At 42.3% G+C, this 19,250-nt stretch overlaps 1 pseudogene; it reads right to left on the bottom strand.

The window, feature by feature from the left end:
* Nucleotides 1-18,449: 18,449 nt before the first annotated feature.
* LOC112480457 lies at nt 18,450-18,568 on the bottom strand (annotated as a pseudogene).
* Nucleotides 18,569-19,250: the final 682 nt, after the last annotated feature.

The raw sequence follows: 19,250 nt of genomic DNA, 5'->3' as shown, positions 1-19,250 counted from the left end.
CATTTCTCAGCCAAGCGCCTTGATGTTTGGACTCCACTTTGCTCTGTAATTAGTGTCTATTTGTCTCCTTAACTTAAACTGGTTTTTAGCAATTTAGAGCCAGGGAGCCCATGTTATTTCAGTGAAGTGATAAAAAAAAAATGGATATGTAATTGAAATCCCGTTCTACTCCTCTGGGAACCTGGTATGTTGCTTCTCTCAGCTGAATGATAAAGATTCAGGGCCCTGATCACAGGCAGATAAGTAGGCTGGTTGATTAGGATGAGTCCCACAGGCAATTCCTAATCTACTAGTCTGTTTGTTAACTATCTGTCTTTTTAGGATATTTAGTTTGTATAATATGATAATAATGCACAAGCTCTTAAAAGGTGAAAATGAACCCAAATTGAGGACAAAAGAGCCACAGCTGGCATCTGCCCTTTCTGCTGCAACAGATCAATTATCAATTAGCCACAGGTTTTTATTGAGTACTTATTGTTTGCACAGCACCAGGTTAAGAAAGAAGAGGTGTAAACGTCCGGTTCCTGGCCTTCAGGAAGCAAAGGCAATAAGGCTTGCCCCCAGGAAATTAATAAATGCTGTAGGAAGGTGAATGCTTTGGTACTAAATATGTGACTCAGACCAAAGGAGCTGCTATAACAGGGAATTTGGATCTTGGCTGAAGAAAGCCATGCAAATCTTCAGAACTCACAAGACCCCCAATCCTCCCTTGTAAAAAGCACTGAAGTGTCTGGCCCAATATCAACCTCTGTAGTTCAATGGCATCTCTGTGTCAGTGTGCACCAGTCCCTGCCTCAGCAGCTTCCAGGCACATCCAGAACCCAGCTTGGCCCCTCCTGTCCTCTGATATGAGGCTTGTGGAAGTGGCTTGACGGTGACTTTTCTGTCTTCTATGTTTCTACTGTACTTCAATAAATACACTGAAAATGCCCTCCACCCCCTGAGCTCCTGTGACATGCTAAACTCTGTGCTAGGTGCTTTGCACATGGCATTCGAATGTCACTCCTCTCACAAATGCATGAGCATGTTCACTAAAGAAGCTAAGTGAGATAAGCCAGGCAGAGAAAGACAAATACTGCATGCTATCACTTATCTGTGGAATCTAAAAAAAAAAGTCTAACTCCTAGAAAGAGTAAAAAAAGTGGTTTCCAGGGTCTGGGGGTAGAGAAATAGGAGAGGTCGGTAAAAGGATACAAACTGTCAGCTATAAGGTGAATGCATTCTGAGGATTTAATGTAAATCATGGTGACCGTAGTTGATAACAGTTGATAACACTGTATTATATGATTGAAATTTGCTAAGAGAGTAGAACTCAAATGTTCTCACCAAAAAGAAAAAAAAGAGATAAATATGTGGGGTGATGGATATGTTAATTAACTAGATAGGGGAATCCTTTCATAATGTATATGAATATCAAATCATCACAATATACTCTTTAAATAATCTACAATTTTATTTGCCAGTTATACCTCGATAAAGCTGGGGTAGGGGGAAGCTAAGGCTAGGAGAGATGGACAGCCTTGTCCAGGGTCACCCAGCCAACATTCTGACTCTGAAGGACAGGCCTTTCCATCAGCCTTAACCAGGAAATTCAGTAATTCCATAATCAAGTCGCATATCATAATATGCAGATGCCTAGGCCCCAACCAGTAGATTCTGATCCTCAAAAACCAGAGTGGAAGCAAAGCACCTACATTTTTAACCCATTTCCCAGGTGATATGACCCACCAATGCATGAGAACAGGTGTTGTTACCTGTTTATAAGCTGTCTCTTGTCCCTTCCCTCTCCCAGTCCAAAAGCACCTCAAGATCAGGGATTGAGTCTGAGCCACCTCTGCCTCCAGCAATCAGTGTAGTGACTGGCACAGTTGAAGTACCCAGTGCTTTTTTGTGGAAATGCTGAGTAGTGTTGCATGGTTTTGCTCTTTGCCAATATTCCACAGGTAGGGACTTATCGCACCTGCTACCAGTTCTCGAGACTTGGCTCACATAGTGCCTCAGGGGGCTAGTTTGCAACATGTACAACATGCCAGCACCTGCAGTGCACTCCCAATTACCCACATGGGGCTCCCTATGTGCTAGATCCTCTGCCACCTACCCCTCCCTCTGTCGGGTGTTGCCTGCTCAGGGAAAGCTGGCTGAATGTCACCTAACCACATAAAGCATAATCGAGAAGAAGGAGATGACAGAAAGACTCAACAGGATATTTTAAATGAGCACAGTGTTGAATGCTGGCTGAACCTTGGTGTGAGGTTGGATGCCCCGCTTTCCCTTCCCATTTATGTGGAATTGTTATGTGTCACGGAGACACATAATGTTTGACGGGAAAGAACCCAAGAGACTGCTTTGACACATGCTCCCCAAAGTATATTTCTGATAGCATCAACATCCATAGGACATTAATAAGGGTTCTACAAAATTTGGACCAAACCAGTGTAAAACAAAAACAAAAACAAAACAAAACAAAACAAAAAAACAGTTCTTCCTGTGATAGGCCTTCTAAGAGATAGAAGCATAATGCTAATCTGCACTTTGATCATCTTTATATATTATGTAGTATTTCTCAAACTTTTTTTTTTTTACTTTTTTTCTGGAACCCTTCTTTCTGGAAAATTTTCACTAATGGTGTGAGGAATACATGTTGAAAAACCATGATCTGGTACAATTGTCTTGGCTCCAAACCTCAATGTTCATTTTGCAGATTAAAAAACTTGAGAGTCAAGAAAGGAAAAAGGAGTCGACAAGTCCTCATCTGGTTAGTGCCGGATGCAGCTTGTATCTCAGGGATGCTGAGTCACCTCTACTCCCAGGATCTTACCTGAGACTGCCACATGCCCAAAAGATGGTCCTTGTAGCCAAGATCAATGCCGGCAACTTCTGGGGAACATCCTCTCTTCAGCGTACAGCCTTTCACTCTGCCCAAAGGTGAGAAACAGAATGAGCACCATGGAACACTTAGGACTTTCATTCTACTACTTGCCAAGCTGTTGCTCTTCCCAGAGCCTCTCCAGAGCTCAAGGAGAAGAAACACACAGGACTCGTGGGCTTCAAGGAACCAGAGGCTATGAGAGGTTAAAGAGGTTAAGGTATAGGTCTGAATCATTCAGCTAGTAAAATGACAACCCTGGGACTTGAATCCAGAGCTTCCAACTTATGTTCCATCCACCCTTTGACAATTCTGTCACTGGTGCCAGAAACTAGCTGTCAGCTCACTATGTGGTAAATGAGCACTGTACCTGTCCAGGGCCTCTTAATAGGCTGAGAAGCTCTTTGCTATCCAGTTCAGAGCTGGGCTTGCTAACCTCGCTCTCCTGGGATGAAGAAGCAGAGTGAGTGATATGTTCCCCCTGGTGTGACTACGTGTCTAATTCCTTCTCAGGGCCTTCTTAAGCCCTTGGCCTCAATTATGTTCCACGACCAGCAAGTGACACAAATTAATTATCTGCTGGGGAAAGAAAGGCTTTCTTTTATCTGTTTGAAAGTAGTCTCCTTCTCATTTCAAGGATTGGCCTCATAAATTCCAAGGAAGGACAAAGAAGATGGCTGCTAGTAGGAGGGAGGGAGAGAAAAAGAAAGACAAGAAAGGAAGAAAGGCAGTAGAAGAGGGAGAGGAAGAAGAGAAAAGGGAGTGGTAGAGCATGCTGAAGACATTATGATAGAAGAATTTTAGACACTAGTAAGGTACAAAGGAGGGGGAGCTTATATCTGCTAAGGGAGGATGAATGTCAGGGAAGGCTGTAATGTTTAAGCTGTGTTAAATAGTTTAGAAAATGCAAACTCCAGGAGGAAAGGAAACATCTTTGTTTAATTCACCATCATGTCTCCAGTGCCTATCACAGTGATTGGCACACAGTAGATGCTCGATAAACATCCATCTGTGGAATGGATGTATTAATCAGTAGACATTGGCCATGCAAATGAAGCAGGAAAAGCCAGTTAGGGAAGAAATAGCCGTGTAAGCAAAGCTAGTTGAAATGACCAGCAGTTCTCCATGACTGGAGCACAATGTTTGTGTTATGTATGAGTTGGAGAGGCAATATGAAGTTGGACAGGCAGGCAGGAACTGAAGATCTGGATGGCCTCTGTGCTGAGGGTTCTTAATCATAATGAAATAAGAGCAAATTCCTGTGATGTGTAAAATCCCATTTCATATTCACAGCTACTCTGTGAAGGATGCAAGGAAGCTCACAAGGCTTACAATATCACAGAGCAAGAGTCAGTACCTGATTCTGAACCCAAGCCCTATGATCTTTCTATGACAGGTGTCTGAGCACAGACGACTCGCATACCTTCGTGCTTTCCCTTCAGCCACTGATTCTGCTCTGGCTGGGTTCAGAGCATGGACAAGTGTTTCATGGCAAATAAAGATGGCAAATATGCTGAAAAGAATATCTATGATTCATTCCAAAGCCTAGTAGGTGGTCATTTATTTCATCGGACAATCTTTCCAACTTCCTGTGCCTCTGTAACTACTCTCATATGCTCAAGGGTAGGTTATTCCAAAGATAGCTATAAACAATAGAATGAGAGCTTTGTTTCATTTCCCTTGTTGCCTCAGACATAGACAAGCCCCAACAATTGGACACTCGCCTAGGCATGGCCCATCCGAAATTGCTTTGAGGACAGGATGTAAAAGGCATAGAAGACATAATCTCTAGCTTCTAGAGATGTGCACCCATATGAGGCAGGAAGCCAAGTGCTGCCAAGAGAATGGATGACATGGGAATAAACTATTCTTCACGCATACTTTCTGCTTGGGCAATGGGAGGCAGCGATAAAGAGGGCCTGTGAAGCAAAAAACCTGGGTTTCATCCTGGATCTGCCACTTGCTGGTTAGATGAACTCAGCTATCATAATAATACCAAATGCATACAGAGGGCTGTACAGTTCAATACATAATCTCATCTGAACTGCATAGTACTGGAGATAGTGTGGAAGCAAGCACTTGTTGCAAATCCCATTTTCTAGATGAGGAAATTGAGGACCAGAGAGCGACTTAGCTAACGTCATCTAGAAACCATTAGGTCTGAGACTTCTCTGCTTCAAATCCTGTGGCTTCCCACTGTGCTTTATCAAGCAGGAAAAGCCAAGTTCCCTGAGCAGCACCAACAACAAATAGTAGCAAGAACCAGACAAAAGCCAGGGTGGGGATTTCAGATCCCCAAGGTCTTGTGCCAAGGGGCCTGGGGAAGGGAAACCGGAGCCTCATTAACATAGAGGTGGGGACCCCAGGACTCCTGGGCTTCTTTCTCAACTTCCTCAATCCTTTGCCCACTGCCCTTCTCTCCCAGGTTGCAGACTAATTATAAAGCTGTTGATGTAAATTATTCTAATAACTGGTGCTAATTTATACACATTTACATATAATTTGCAATTCATTTGCTGTCCACAAACTTCACTAATTCAGACCAAAGTAGAGAAGCCTACTCTAAAATGAAGAATCAAACTTATAAAATAATTCAATAGTGTATCACAGAAGAGTCTTCTTTAAAATCGAGCGTGCAAGATAAAAATAGGTATTGTCAAAACTCTCCTTGAAAATCCTTAAAATCTCTAAAATATGGGCTCTCAGAAGTTCAAAAGCCAAAAATTAATTCCTTTTCTTTTCTCTTTGAATTTGAGCTATGGAAGAAAGGACAATAGGTAAATAAAAGCCTCTCCCCCACCCACTCCTTCTTTGCCTCCCCCAATCCCTCTCTGACTTTCGATGATGGGATTCAGGAAGTTGAAGTTCAATTGTATGATGTGATTCCACCTACTAACTTGGTTTGAACAAGTAAAATTTTCCTAGTGCAAATTTCTCAATCACTCAACATATGTAGATTGTAATTACTCAACTGAGACAGGAGAAATCATAAGGTAAATTGGACTTAGATATATGTGGACCCTGTAGTTAATGAACATGATTCAGGGAGCCCAATTGTGACACCTGGGTTTGTGAGGTATACACTAGATGATGAATTTGGAGAAAGAAGTATTGTGTTAAATATAATAAGTACCCACATAAATAATGTATGTATTGTCTTTGGTTGAGTACACTAGAAGCAGTTTCTAAGTAGGGAGTCTTGCTCAAGCGATTTACTGGGGTTGGAGGAGTGAGGGAGGTAAGAGAAGACAGGAGGGGTGGGGGAGCTAACTGAAAGTGTAGTCTCAACTGAGAAGTAGCTCCAGATGGTCCCATGGGGAAGCTCTAATCTGGAGCATTACGTGCATCACAGACTCAGTACCACCTTGAGGACCTCTGCTCCCCTCTGCCAGTCAGTCACTGGCTGAAATGAGCTCCCAGGAAAGGGGATTGTTATCTCCAAGTTGGGTGGCAGACACTCATAGCAGGTAAAGGGAATCTGGGTCGGACACTAACAGCATTTACTACAGTCCACCTTTGCACAGCTTTGATCCACTTATTTCTCTCATTAAGTTTACTCCACCCAGGATCCCGATAGATCATAATTTTCTAGAAAACACAGAAAAGAAAAGGTAAGATAATTACCCACAGCCCTGCTACTTGTTCCCCAGGCCATGCTGTTACTCTTTTTTTCTATCTTTACAACCCCTTCTAGATTTCCCCTCACATTTAACTAGCACTTCTGTTGATCTAAGTAACTTGCCTAGTGTGTTGATTTCATTTGTGTTGCCCAAGCCAAGGGTTTTCCAATGTTGCCTGATAAATGGGTTGTGAAAGAATTCTCAAGAGTGGAATGTGCTACCTCGAAAACCTAAAGAAGCCTAGTAGGTTTATGTTTCTTTCTTAGTGATAGGAGGTACAAGGATCAATAACTGGTTCTGGAGGACTCTCCCTACATTATTCGTCCCCTAAAACTTCATTGATGTGGCCGAATCGTAAGTCTCTAGGATTCATTGTCAGCCCTCTGGAAAGTATGTATCTTTCCATGGCATCCAGAGTATTTGTCACTTCTTTTCTTTGGGTCCAGTTAACATGATGGCATCAATACAGTAGACTCTTCTGATGTTTTATAAAATGTGCCCATGGTCTCGGTTACTTTGGACTGTGTTACGAACAGAGAATTAATATTCTCCCTGACACAAGATGGTGAATATATCCTGTTGTCTCTTCCATATGAGTGCTTACTGCTTTTGACCCTTCTTGCTATGGATATGAAAAAAAAAATGCACTTACCAGATCAATAACTGCATACCATTTATCCAAGGCTATGCTAATCTACTCTAGTAAATATAAGATGACTGATGTAGAAGCCACATTTGGGACTATTACTTGGTCAAACTTGCAGTAGTCCACTGTTATCTGTTATGATCCACCTTAGTTTTGTAGAAACCAGACTGGCGAATTATATGGGACTATGACAAAGAACCACCACCTCTGCATTCTTTAATTCAGTTAGGTTGAAACTAATCTTTGCCACCCTCCCTGAAATGTGCCATTATTTTTTATTTACTATCCTGGTGAAGAGAGGGAACTTTCAGGGGGTCTACTGGCCTTTCTACTCAATAGTCTTTTTCCTATAGGTCAAAGAACAAAGCAAATATTAAACCTTCTGTTATGTCTATTCAGTTATATTTTAGCAGCCCAGGAAATTACCAACAAGTGGATATTTTGAGACACTCCTGAGCCAAGACTCTATTTATTACCTGAGCCTCTGTCACCTAATAGGGGTATCATAATTGTGCTTTGTATCCCCAGGTATCAGTGTCAACTCAGATCTTGCCTTTAATAAACCTCACAAGGTTCTGGGTTTTTCTTTTCCCCAATGCCTCATTTTGTAAGTAAATATAGCTCATTTAGGGAAGAACTGGGGGAATCATTACTGTATACCATGTATACACTCATCAGAGTGTTACAAAGACTGTCTTCATGATAACCTGGCCCCTCCTTTAGTCAGTGCATTCTGAGTTTGAGAACTAGGTTTGAGAAACCAGGCAAAGGATCATGACTTTCTATTGGAGAGATTGAACTTGGCTTTATGTTTATCCATTCTTGATCTCTTTTGAAGACGGATGATAGATATAGATAGATAGATGATAGATAGATAGATAGATAGATAGATAGATAGATAGATAGATACATAGATAGATGATAGATAAATAGATAGATAGATAGATAGATAGATAGATAGATAGATAGATAGATAGATAATATGAGAGTATCCTTGCTGGTTGCCCATCGATCTTGTCTCTAAGTACACCATGATCTATGTATCATTTCCAGTAAACACTGCAGACCAGGTTCTCCTGACTGCCATTCCAGCCTGTTGACTCTTATGGTAATTATCCTAACCTTGCCTCTGACAATTAGGTGCCATCATCTGGCCTCTGCTATTCTGAGACATCCCCATTTCTACCAAGGAGCCCAGTTCTGTAACAGGGTCTTCATCAGTCCTACCACTGGACCCTCTGGTGATGTCAGTTTCCCTTACCACTTTAGCAGCCAGAGAATCATCTAAGCCCCCTTGAGGAGCACGGTCATTTGGTGGATTTTTCAGATTATAGAACAGATTGATTCTAGCATGCCCACTTCTCTGAGCCTTTGATCTCTTCATACTCAGTTCACCATGGCAATTCCAGCAACTCTGTTTTGTTTTATGTGGGCCATCGCTTTAGCCAAGCTTCCAAGAGCCATCTCAGCAGTATATTAAAACCAAACTTCAGGGCCTTTGCCAGAGCACTATATGCTATGTCATGGGAGAGTGCCCTGTATTGAAAAACTCTCTCCAACCAGCTTTAAATTCTGGCCCCCTCCCCATCCAGGCCCTTCTGGATCCACTCCTGGATCCTGCTACTCTATTATAGCCAGGCCCTGTGGTTCTAGATATAATCCTCTAATCCTTTCACAGGACCAGCACTTCTCCAGTCTGGCTATGCTGAGATTTGACCCTAATCTGTGGTTCTGGTGCCTGAAGCAGGAGGTAGGAGTAGATCTGAGGAGGGCAAGCACTTTCTTTAAGGCCTCCTTTAAGGGTTCTGTATTATCTTTAAGCAAATGTCCTTTAACAAGGGACAATAGGCCATTTGTGCAAGCCCAGTGGTTCAGGGAATTCTGGGGAATCAGTTATTAAGTACGTCTACCCAGATATTCCCATCCCAAGTATCAGGGCCCTGCTTTCAGCATAGGTAACCTACCTCAGCTGAGAATTCAGTCTTCTTCAAAGTTCTGTCACTCCTACAATTAAGCCCTGTGTGCCTGATTTTTAGCTCTGTCTACTACTGGCTATAGGAATGAAGGTCTCTTTAAATGTTATGACTTGTTTTAAATTGTTAATAAATTTGAGCCTGTCATTTTCTCTCTTCAACAAACCAGTGGTGCTTAGCAAAAGCCACTCAATTCTACAGACTTTATAGTTGTTATTTTACCTAACCTTGTATTGTTGATTGAATTCAGTCTCCTCAAAAATTCATATGTCGATGCCCTAACCCCCAATGTGACTGTGTTTGGAGACAGGACCTTGAAAGAAGTAGTTAAGATTAAATGAAGTAATTAGGGTAGGGCCCTAATCTAATATGACTCGTATATTTATATGAAGAGAGAGAGATTCGAGGGATGAGCATGAACAGAAAAAAGGTCATGTGAAGACATAACAAAAAGGTAGCCATTTTGCAAGCCAAGGAGAATGGCCACAAGAGAAACCAAATCTGTGGTCACCTTGATCTTGGACTTCCAGCCTCTAGAATGGTGAGAAAATAAATTTCTGTTGTTTAAGCCACCCAATCTATGATGTATTGTTATGGCAGCCTGAGCATGATAGTACACCTCTCAAATCTACAAGACATTGAACTAGCTAGTGCACCCTCTCTCCAGTTCACCTAGGTAAAGATCTTAGCAATCACACTGTTACAGCTTGCAAGAGACTATCAGTATTCCACCTACCACCAGCAATGAGGTCTCCATTACAATCCAATTCTAGAATCCTTATTTAGTCACTGACTTTGTTTTCTGTTTATTTCGTTGCTTTGTTAGGACCACTCTCGATACAAAATGTTTTAAGTCAAGTTCTCCAAAAGTCACAATCTCAGAGAAGGACTTTCATTCAAATTATTAATTGGAGACATGTAATCAGGAGAAGGGTATTGAGAGGAGCAAAGCAGGGCAAGGGGGTAAAAGCTAAGAAGGAATCTGCCCTTGGCTGTAAACTAGCTTCAATCTGATCTCAGGGGAGCCCGCAGTACAAATAGTTAACAGCAGGTGGGAATGGGTGTATCAGCCAGTAAAGGGGACCTTGGTGGGGCATCAACAGCATAATGAGAGAGAGAGAGAGAGAGAGAGAGAGAGAGAGAGAGAGAGAGAGAGTTGGATGGATAGATGATAGATAGATAGATAGATAGATAGATAGATAGATAGATAGATAGATAGACAGACAGACAGACAGACAGACAGACAGATACAAATAGATGATGGATCATAGCTAGGCAAGTAGGCAGGTAGTGTTTGTAGCAGTTGACAGAGCACAAGAAGCCTAGAAATAATTAAATCAACATACTCTCTACTAAATGAAAAAACATACATGGCCTCATTGCCTCTTCAGACAACACATTACTACACACTGATGATGATGGTCAGAAAGAGTACTACAGTACTACAGTAACACAGAGGAGGTTCACTGTTATAAGTCAAATTGCCCAGCAATCAGTTCCTGAGATAGAGATGAGCCTTCAGCAAACTTATTAGGGGATACTCATGGGATCAGCACCAGTGAGAAAGGGAAAGCAGCACAACAGAGCAGAGAGAGGAGTTGGGCTAAAACGCAGCCTCATTAAAGGCTGTACCCAACACCACAGGAAACTGAACCTAAAATAATCTAAGAGTTGTACCAAGCTGAAATGAAGTGCCCAGGAATTGACACATTTGCATGCATGGACCAATTGTTGACTATAGGTGGCCCCGAGAAACGGGCATAACTTTGAACAAAAATGACCGTTTAGCAAGGCAATTTTTAAGGAGGATTAACAGGAGAGGGTCATCTACTAACAACTCTCCCAAAAGCTAGCAGAACAATTCCTTCAGAGAGTTCTGGGCTGTACTGCACAGTGTCCACTATAATCACCTAACCTAGTCTAAGAGAGGGGGGAGGTTTCCATGATGAGATAGCATATGAACTGGATATTGCAAGAGAGTAGGAGTTCGGTTGTGGGCCAGGGACAGCCCTTTTCAGTTCTTCAATGCAAGATTGGGATGTACTCAATTAGGCTGTTTTCACCAAATTCTTTTTTGGGGAAAGAAACAATTAGGAACCATTAACTAGGATACCTATTCTCTCTCTCTTTTGTTTTCCTTTTTAAAAACAAGCCAGAAAATATGCCTTAATTAACCTGCTTTTCATTTGGAAGACAACAGCAGAGCTTTTGAGTGTGTCAGCTTGCTTGAAAATGAAATAAAAGAGAGCTTGTCAAACATCTCCCTACAAGGGCAGGAAAGCAAAATCAGGAGGTGAAAGGTTGGGTAGGACGATTGCTCAGATTCAAGAAACTATATGCAAGGCACTAATTGGACTGCCAAAATGTGCTGGGGAAGAGAGGAGAAATGTGGATAAACAGTTTTGCAGCAAGGGGTCAGTGATGAGGTCAGGGAAAAGGTGCAGACAGGACCTCCAACGAAGCAGGGGCCTGAGGATTAAGTGGAGTTTCAGAATGAGGCTGGGTCAGCCCACAGGGGCTAATGCCTGTTTCAGGCTTAGGTCCAGGCCACATTCCTCACCACCACCACTATGTGCACCCTACCAGTATGCAACATCACTGTGGAGGAACCTGCTGGTGGGAAAAAGGAGAAGATTAATGAGCATGGCATTCCCATGCCATGGGAAAGATCAGGTAGGGCAGGCTCCTGGAAGGTCCCCAGAGAGCAAGGTGAAGATCATGAAAGAAGAGGAGGGACAGGGTCTAATGCTGCTAGGGCCAGTCAAAGAAGGTCACTCACAGCGTTGAGACAGAAGAGAAAGCTTAGGGTAGGAAGTGGAGGTAAAGAGAGGAGCTTGCTTTCCCAGCTCATTCTCCACTTGCTGTTTCTTCACTTTTCACTTCTCAGTAGAGTTCTTTTAGCAAATGGAGTGGGACACCCAATGGGGCGCCCCTTCATCCTCAGTCCTACTGCTCCTCACTGTTGCCTCTGGCCTCTACACAAAGTGGTTCCCAGAGGACGGCCTCAAAGTCTAATTCCACTGTCTTTCTCCTCCCTGGTCCTTTCAGTAATGGAACTCCCTAGAAGTCAAGTGTATTATCCTGATGCCTGAACATTTTAGTAGAAAGGCTCTGTCCAAGCACCTGGTGTCATTCGTTCATCCATTCATTCATTCATTCTTTTGTGCACTTATTAATTTTTCAAACATTATTTAAGCACCTATGTGCCAGACATTCTGTTAGAAATGAACAGTATACAACCCCTATCTTTTTGAGCTCACATCTAGTGGGAGGGATAAAGCTGTAATCCAGTATGCATACCATAAGTGATATTAGGCTGCAAAGTGAGTGGAGAAATTACTTCTGCCTGGAGCTGGGAGATGGGTAAATTTCAATAGGAATTGGCTTTAAGGGTTAAGTAGGCATTGATCAGATGTTAAAGAAAGTGAGAAAATTTTTCCAGGCAGCAGAACAGCATGTACAAAGGTACAGAGGCATGAGAATATGAGCCATGTATGTAATACATGATGAATAATCTGGTAATGTCAGAGCATAGTCTGTACAGGTAAGAAATGGAAGGTGATTGTGGAAGGCTATAAATATGAGCCTAATTTTTAAGATGCTGTGTTAGTCTGCTTGAGCTGCCATAACAAGATACCATGGGCTGGGTGGCTTAAACAACAGAAATTTATTTCTTCACAGTTCTGGAGGCTGGAAGTACAAAATCAAGGTGCTGGCACGGTCAAGTTCTGGTGAGACCTCTCTTCTTGACTTACACCTTCTCACTGTGTCCTCCCATGGCCTTTCCTCAGTGTATGTGCATGAAGAGAGAGTGAACAAGATCTGTGATGTCTTTTTAGAAAGGCACTAATCCCATTATAAGGGCCCCACCTAATGACCTCATCTAAACCTAATTACCTCCCTAAAGCCGCACTTCCAAATACCTTCACATCAGGGGTTAATGCTTCAACCTATGAATTTTTAGAAATATCAGTCTCATAGCAGAGGGGGAAATGAAATAGCGGGCCAAGAGTGGAAGCAGAGAGCCAAGTTAGGAGGCAATTGAAATGATCAAAACAAGAGGTGATGAGGGTTTGGCAGTGAATTACAGAAGTGAAGGAATATTTTTCAAATAAGCACATAGTGGGTTTTGAGAGAGTTTGTGGCTATCTTCAGGCTGAGGAGTGGGTAAGAATGGTCATAATACTGATGCTGCAGGCAAAAAAGAGAAGTATTCAACTTGTGACTATTCCCTTCCCTTGCATTCATTATTTGGCCGTTCTCCCTGTAGGAGATGAGGGGAATGGGAATTTGGGAGCACAAATGGCAAGGCATATTATGGTCCAGATTGTGGTCATATTAGATGACCTCTGATCTATGACTGCTCCTCTCACCTTTTCTTAGGGCATGAAAGGCTAAGCTTCCTCGTTGGGAGTGGGAATGAGAAGTGAAGTCCTCACAGAAATGATAGAAATAAGTCAGAGCTGATATGTTCACCGCAGACTGGTAAACCCCACCCACTACCTCACCCAGTATCCAGATCACACATGATTACTTAACTAGGTGACCACACATCCTAATTCACTCAGACAGTCCCAGTTAATACTTGTCATTCAGGCAAAATTACTAATACTGTCCCTGTCATTCTGAAAAGTGTCCCAGTTTAGATGACAAAATAACTACATTAACTGCAGCCTTCTTTCCCACTGAGCCCAGATGCAATCTCAAAATTCTTCTTACATCAGCCTACTTTCTAAGCAACAACTATCAATCTATCAGGTATTGAAATCTACTTAATGCCTTTGATAAAAGAAAGAATATAGATCCAATATTAGCTGGGCAATCTCAGGCATGCTCTTTGTCCTCTTTGAGCCTCCACTTCCTCATGTGACAATTGTAATAATAGTGTTAACTACCCAAAGGGTTATGTGAACAACAAATGAGGTAGTGCCTGGAAATGTGCTACACAGTGGTGTAGCACATTTTTTTTTTTAAATTATTTTTCAAGAGCAAAAACAGCCGGCATTGTAGAGTCACAGGGGCGTTGGCATCTGCCCTGCTTCTGCTCTAGTAGGAGACCATGATCCTTCTCGGGAAAGAGGCTGCTGATGCTAGCAACTCCTCCTGGAGTTTAAACCTCTCCTCCCCTAATCCTCTCCTCCTTTGTAGACAAACAATAAAATCCTCCATCACCCCTGCCCCTCAGATCAACTCCATCAAGAAGTGAGGCTTCTCTTTGTACTACAGCAAACACACATCTCTTACTGATGCTCCCCTGGGATCCTCTGTAGCAACACATACGCAGATTTGAAGTTTCAAGTGTGTTTAATGCTCAAGGGTCTCATCTCAGTTCAAGGACAGTGTTTTAAGTCCCCAAGAAGATGAGAACAAAGTTTTGAATGCAGAAAGAAACAGATTCTTAGCAGGCTTGAATGAGAAAACAATCCCATCCAATTGTAGCAGCCAGCTCTGAAGAAAGTAAAAAAGGAAACAATTGATTGGGAAGCCTGAGTTCTAACCCAGCCATGAGCTAGAAGCCTGACCTAAGCTGGCACCACCTCCTTGACTTGTAATAAGCATGGAACTAAGCATGCAAGATGTGGGCTGCTGAGGACAGTGGGCAGAGAAGCAAACCTATCCAAGGTATGGAAGATAAAAGCCTAATGTAGGTAAATGCCCCTTGAAAGATTACTGCTCCAAGGAGATGTCATCTGGTCAAATCATAAAAATCCAAAGTGAACGGAGCTAATCACCTGAGGTACATTCATTGATAAAAGTATGGCATCTTTTTTCCTTTTCAAATGAGGTACATTATTTCAGAAACAAACCATAAACATACCTGCAGGTACAAAGGGAGTCAAGGCTTCAGGAAGGAAGAAAGGAGTCTTCTGGGAACTCCTGAAAGAAAGAAATATGAGGCAGATGGCTCCTGAGATTAAGGTCTACTCATGGATTCAAGAAAGACGTGGCCAAAAGTTTGGATAGAGAACAGGAGACGCTTGGGCCAGGAGAGAGGCTACTGTCAGAGGCCAAGGCGAGCTTAGTGGTACCTGGTATTCTGAAGGAGTAAGGCCAGCAGGCTGGGTTCATGAGTGAGGGGTAGACGGGAAGATCATTTTGTTGTGTCATGAGAAAGTTTGGGTCTCATCTTGACCCCCTGACTTTGCAAAATTGGAAATATAATCCTGCTACCTCTCTCAGGGGATGGTTTATGTTGAGCTCAGAGCACCGTATTCATCTTTGTATCATCTGGAGGCAAGTACAATGCATACATGTACTGGGTCAATGATTTAGCCCCTGCTGCTTTTTAGAACACTTGGGGACACTTTATAAAAATATTGTAGCCTGAGGCCACTCTCGGACTCTTTGAATTAATTGGTCTGGGCAGAGGCCTGGGAGATATTCATAACTCCCCAGTTTATCTAAGTGGAGCCAGGTGTATAAACCATTGCACCAGGTGAGCTGAATGAACCAAACATTTGGAGATCAATGCCAGCTCTTATTCACAATGGCAGCATCCCCTATAAGACCACTGACACTGACATTGGCATGGTCTGGTGAACAAGTCTTTTCAGGAGGCCCAGTTATCCATCAGAAGGCTTTCTGGTGAAAGCAATATCAGCAAATAGGAATTGGCCTTTGCTGATAGAATCTTCACAACAACCACTATGGTTGAGTTTTACACTATTCTTTCTGTAAAATTATTTAGAGTGATATTATGCATATCTCTCCATTTTATTCTCATAACAAATCATGGTGAGGGATATTTTTTTTCTGTTTCATAAGTGAATAAAGTGACATGCTCCCCAATCCTACACCCCCTAAAGTGATATGAGCTATCCCAGGTCATTCAATTCCCTGATGTGGAACCAATGACTCTGTGCAGAGGAATGGGCTAACCTGGAAGCTGAGAGCTAACCTGGGAGTCTAACCTCTTCCTGGCATCTATTCTACTCTGCTCCTCATGACACAGGCACACGCACGGGCTGGGCCAACATAACCAGGCATTCAATTAGGCAGATTTCAAATTCAAGAGGGTCCCATTTCCTCTATTGTGACCTGGTAGCGAGGATAAGGAGATGTAGGAGCAGGAGGGTTTAATCACAGATTTAATAAACATTTCCATCACTGCCTGGAGTCTGATATCTACCAAGGCCCAATGACTTCTTGAACTAACTTGTTGAGTGATTGCAAACTTCTTTGAGAGCCTCATAGGAAATGACTTTCTATGCAGGTTGAGCATGCGCACAAACACAAGCCTGATCACATGAGAACCCTAGCTCCTTTTCTGTCTTTCTCTCTCCCTCATATGTGCACGTGTACACACCCTCCTCACAATGTCATAATGTCTATGTAAATTGGATCTTTAATATCCTTCAGATAAATGGCTTCAGAAAGAACATGGATACAATAGTCTGTCTCTGAGTTAACATGATAGGCTCTGCCTCCCAAATTGGCTCAGAGAAATTATCAGGAAGGAAGGAAGGATCAGAGGAAATAATAAACCTGCTTACCTGCTCATTAATTTAATCTCCCCCCACCCTCTCTTCGCCTTGTGGTTTCACTACTCATAAAATAACTAGATAACGTCGTCGAAGTCCTAGATGAAAGGAAAACTAGGACTGGAAGCTCTAAGATTAAAGGAGAATTTTTTGGATTAGTCTTTGATTTTCTCCTCTCTCTTTTTTCTTCTCTCTTATTTTGTTCTTTTAATCTCAGAGGTGACTAAGGAGATTTCTTTTGTTCTTGTCTCTGTTGAGCTGGTCAATCCAAAGCCTTCCCCTGGCAGATCTCACAGGCAACTTGGAGCCTAGGACAAAAAGTTCAGGTTGGGGCTACAGTCAGGGAAATTGCCTACAAACTCACTGGACAAGATTTATTGTTTTGGGTGATGTATGTGTGCAGGGACTCTCCTCCTCATAGTTTTGGTGGAACTCCTTCTTGCAATTTCTTGGGTACCCTTCTCTTTACCCTCCTTATGGGTATCTCTACTGCTTAAAAGGCTTGAGATGAGGTTGGGGAGACCCATCTAGCCTGCAGAATCTTAGGAGATTTCAGGGGTGTCATAATGCCTTCTCAAACATGTGAGCAAGACTGTGGACATCTCCAACATTGTTCAAACATTGTTCAAAGTATTATATAAGTCACAAAGATCCCTCCCAAGGTCTACCCTTTCCCTCAGTATAACTAGCAAAGATGAGATAGCCTGCTCAAATTCAGAGAGTTTGTTCTCAGACTTTTTCACTCCTCTTGGGAGCTCCTGGCATCTCAGGTGGTGAGCACTGGCCTGTGAGTGCTAAGTAACCACATCTTTATTCATTACTCTTGCTTCAAGGGTATTTCTTGCATCCTCTCCAAAGTCTAGCAAGAAGAAATCAGACCAGGCACATATATATATCACAATCAATGGCCTTGAGTATGCTCCAATGGTAGAAGGTAAGATTAAGATAATGATTTCAAATTTTCTTCAGATAGGTGGTCTAATTCATTCTTATGGCCATGATGCGGCCTTAGAAACCCTCTTACACAGCCCTCTAGGATATCACTAACAGTTATTGTGAATTCCATCCTAAGGTTAAATTTATTTACAATCTTTGAACCCATAGCAACAAGAACTGAAAATAAAGAGAGAATTTGGAAGTTATCTCAAGTGAGGAATAATGGTGAATGAGAAGGTGCATTTAGGAGGTAAAAGAGTAGATCATTGCTTTTTTTATGTCTCTGAGTACTCAGTACATCTGCCAAACAAAACATTTTAACTTTATTTTATGTAGTTGTTCCCTATCTCATTTAACCATAAGGGTAAGGAGTGTCTTATTTTGTCTACCCATATCATTAAGCACAATATCAATATCAATAGACAAATAACGATAAATGTATTTAAATGAATGAGTGAATAAGTAAAAGTATACCTGATGATCCTGAAAAAAAATGGTGATGCCACTGACAGAGAGAGATGATAAAGAACTAGGTCAGTTTAACAAGGAAATTGTTTTAAAAAAAATGTTTCATCTCAATATAAGTACTTTATAGAAGCTAAGAGCATCTAAAGATGAACTCTGCTTTTCGGGAGGTGAAGATGGCGAGGATAAAGATAGTTACCATTTATCTCAGATCCATCTCATGCAAACTTCACCACAGTCAGGTGACACAGGAACAGTTATCATTCTCCTTTGACAGGTGAGAAAGCCAAGTCTTAAAGAGGTTACGTAATTTATCTAAACAATAAAGTTGGGAAGTTGTAGAGACAGGCTTTATTTATTTATTTATTTATTTTTATTTTTCAGGCGAGGCAACCCTTGGTTGACTTCACAGATTGTAAGGGCCTTGTCAGCTTACAATCCCTTATTATTATTCTTTATTTATGCCTACAGCACCTGGCTTTCCTAGGTGGTCTCCCATCCAAGCACTAACCAGGCCCAACCCTGCTTAGCTTCTGAGATCAGACAGGATCAGGCTTGTTCAGAGTAGCACGGCTGTAGACAAGACAGGCTTTAAAACCCAGGCTCACCTGATTCTGGAACCTTGATGCACTCACTGCCTCTCAAACAGCAAACTTCCATGCCCTGAATATGTATATCTGAGGAACTCCACACCCTTAGCCTTTCACTCCTCACCCTGATGTGTGTTGCTCTTGCAACATAAACAGCATCTTCTCTCAGACTTATTCTTTGGAGTCCAGACCATCCCCAGGTGGAGAGATCACTCCAAGACTTTTTCTGGGCTCAGATGCTAGTGCTCCCCCAGACCCACCCCTGAGGAAGTGAAGATTGAAGAGGTGGGTTCCTATTCTAACATTTCCTCAGCCTCTTCATTGGATAGCCACGTGAGAAAGGATTAACTTTGTCCTGAGAAATGCTTGGCCCTTGCCCAGCTCTTAGGAGGTAACCTCTAAGCCCTTGGAATGTCAGCTTGATAAGAGTATCTTTCTTTATCTTGAGGTCAGTATCAGCTTGACCTCTGGAGGAGCAAGAGGTTAAGGTCCACCATGCAGTCACTCCATGTCTATGCGACAGATCCCTAGAAAAAACTAGACACCAAAGCTTTGGTTTCCTTGATAAGCATACTTTGTGCATGTTGCCACACATCATTACTGGGAGAAGTAAACGCTGTCTAGACGACCCCACTGGGAGAGGACAACTGGGAGCTCATGCCTAGAACTCTCC

This window comes from Pteropus alecto, unplaced genomic scaffold (genome assembly GCF_000325575.1).
Source record: "Pteropus alecto unplaced genomic scaffold, ASM32557v1 scaffold224, whole genome shotgun sequence".
In the NCBI taxonomy this organism is placed as follows: Eukaryota; Metazoa; Chordata; class Mammalia; order Chiroptera; family Pteropodidae; genus Pteropus; species Pteropus alecto.
The sequence above is the reverse complement of the archived record's forward strand: the minus strand, read 5'-3'. Positions and strand labels throughout refer to the sequence as shown.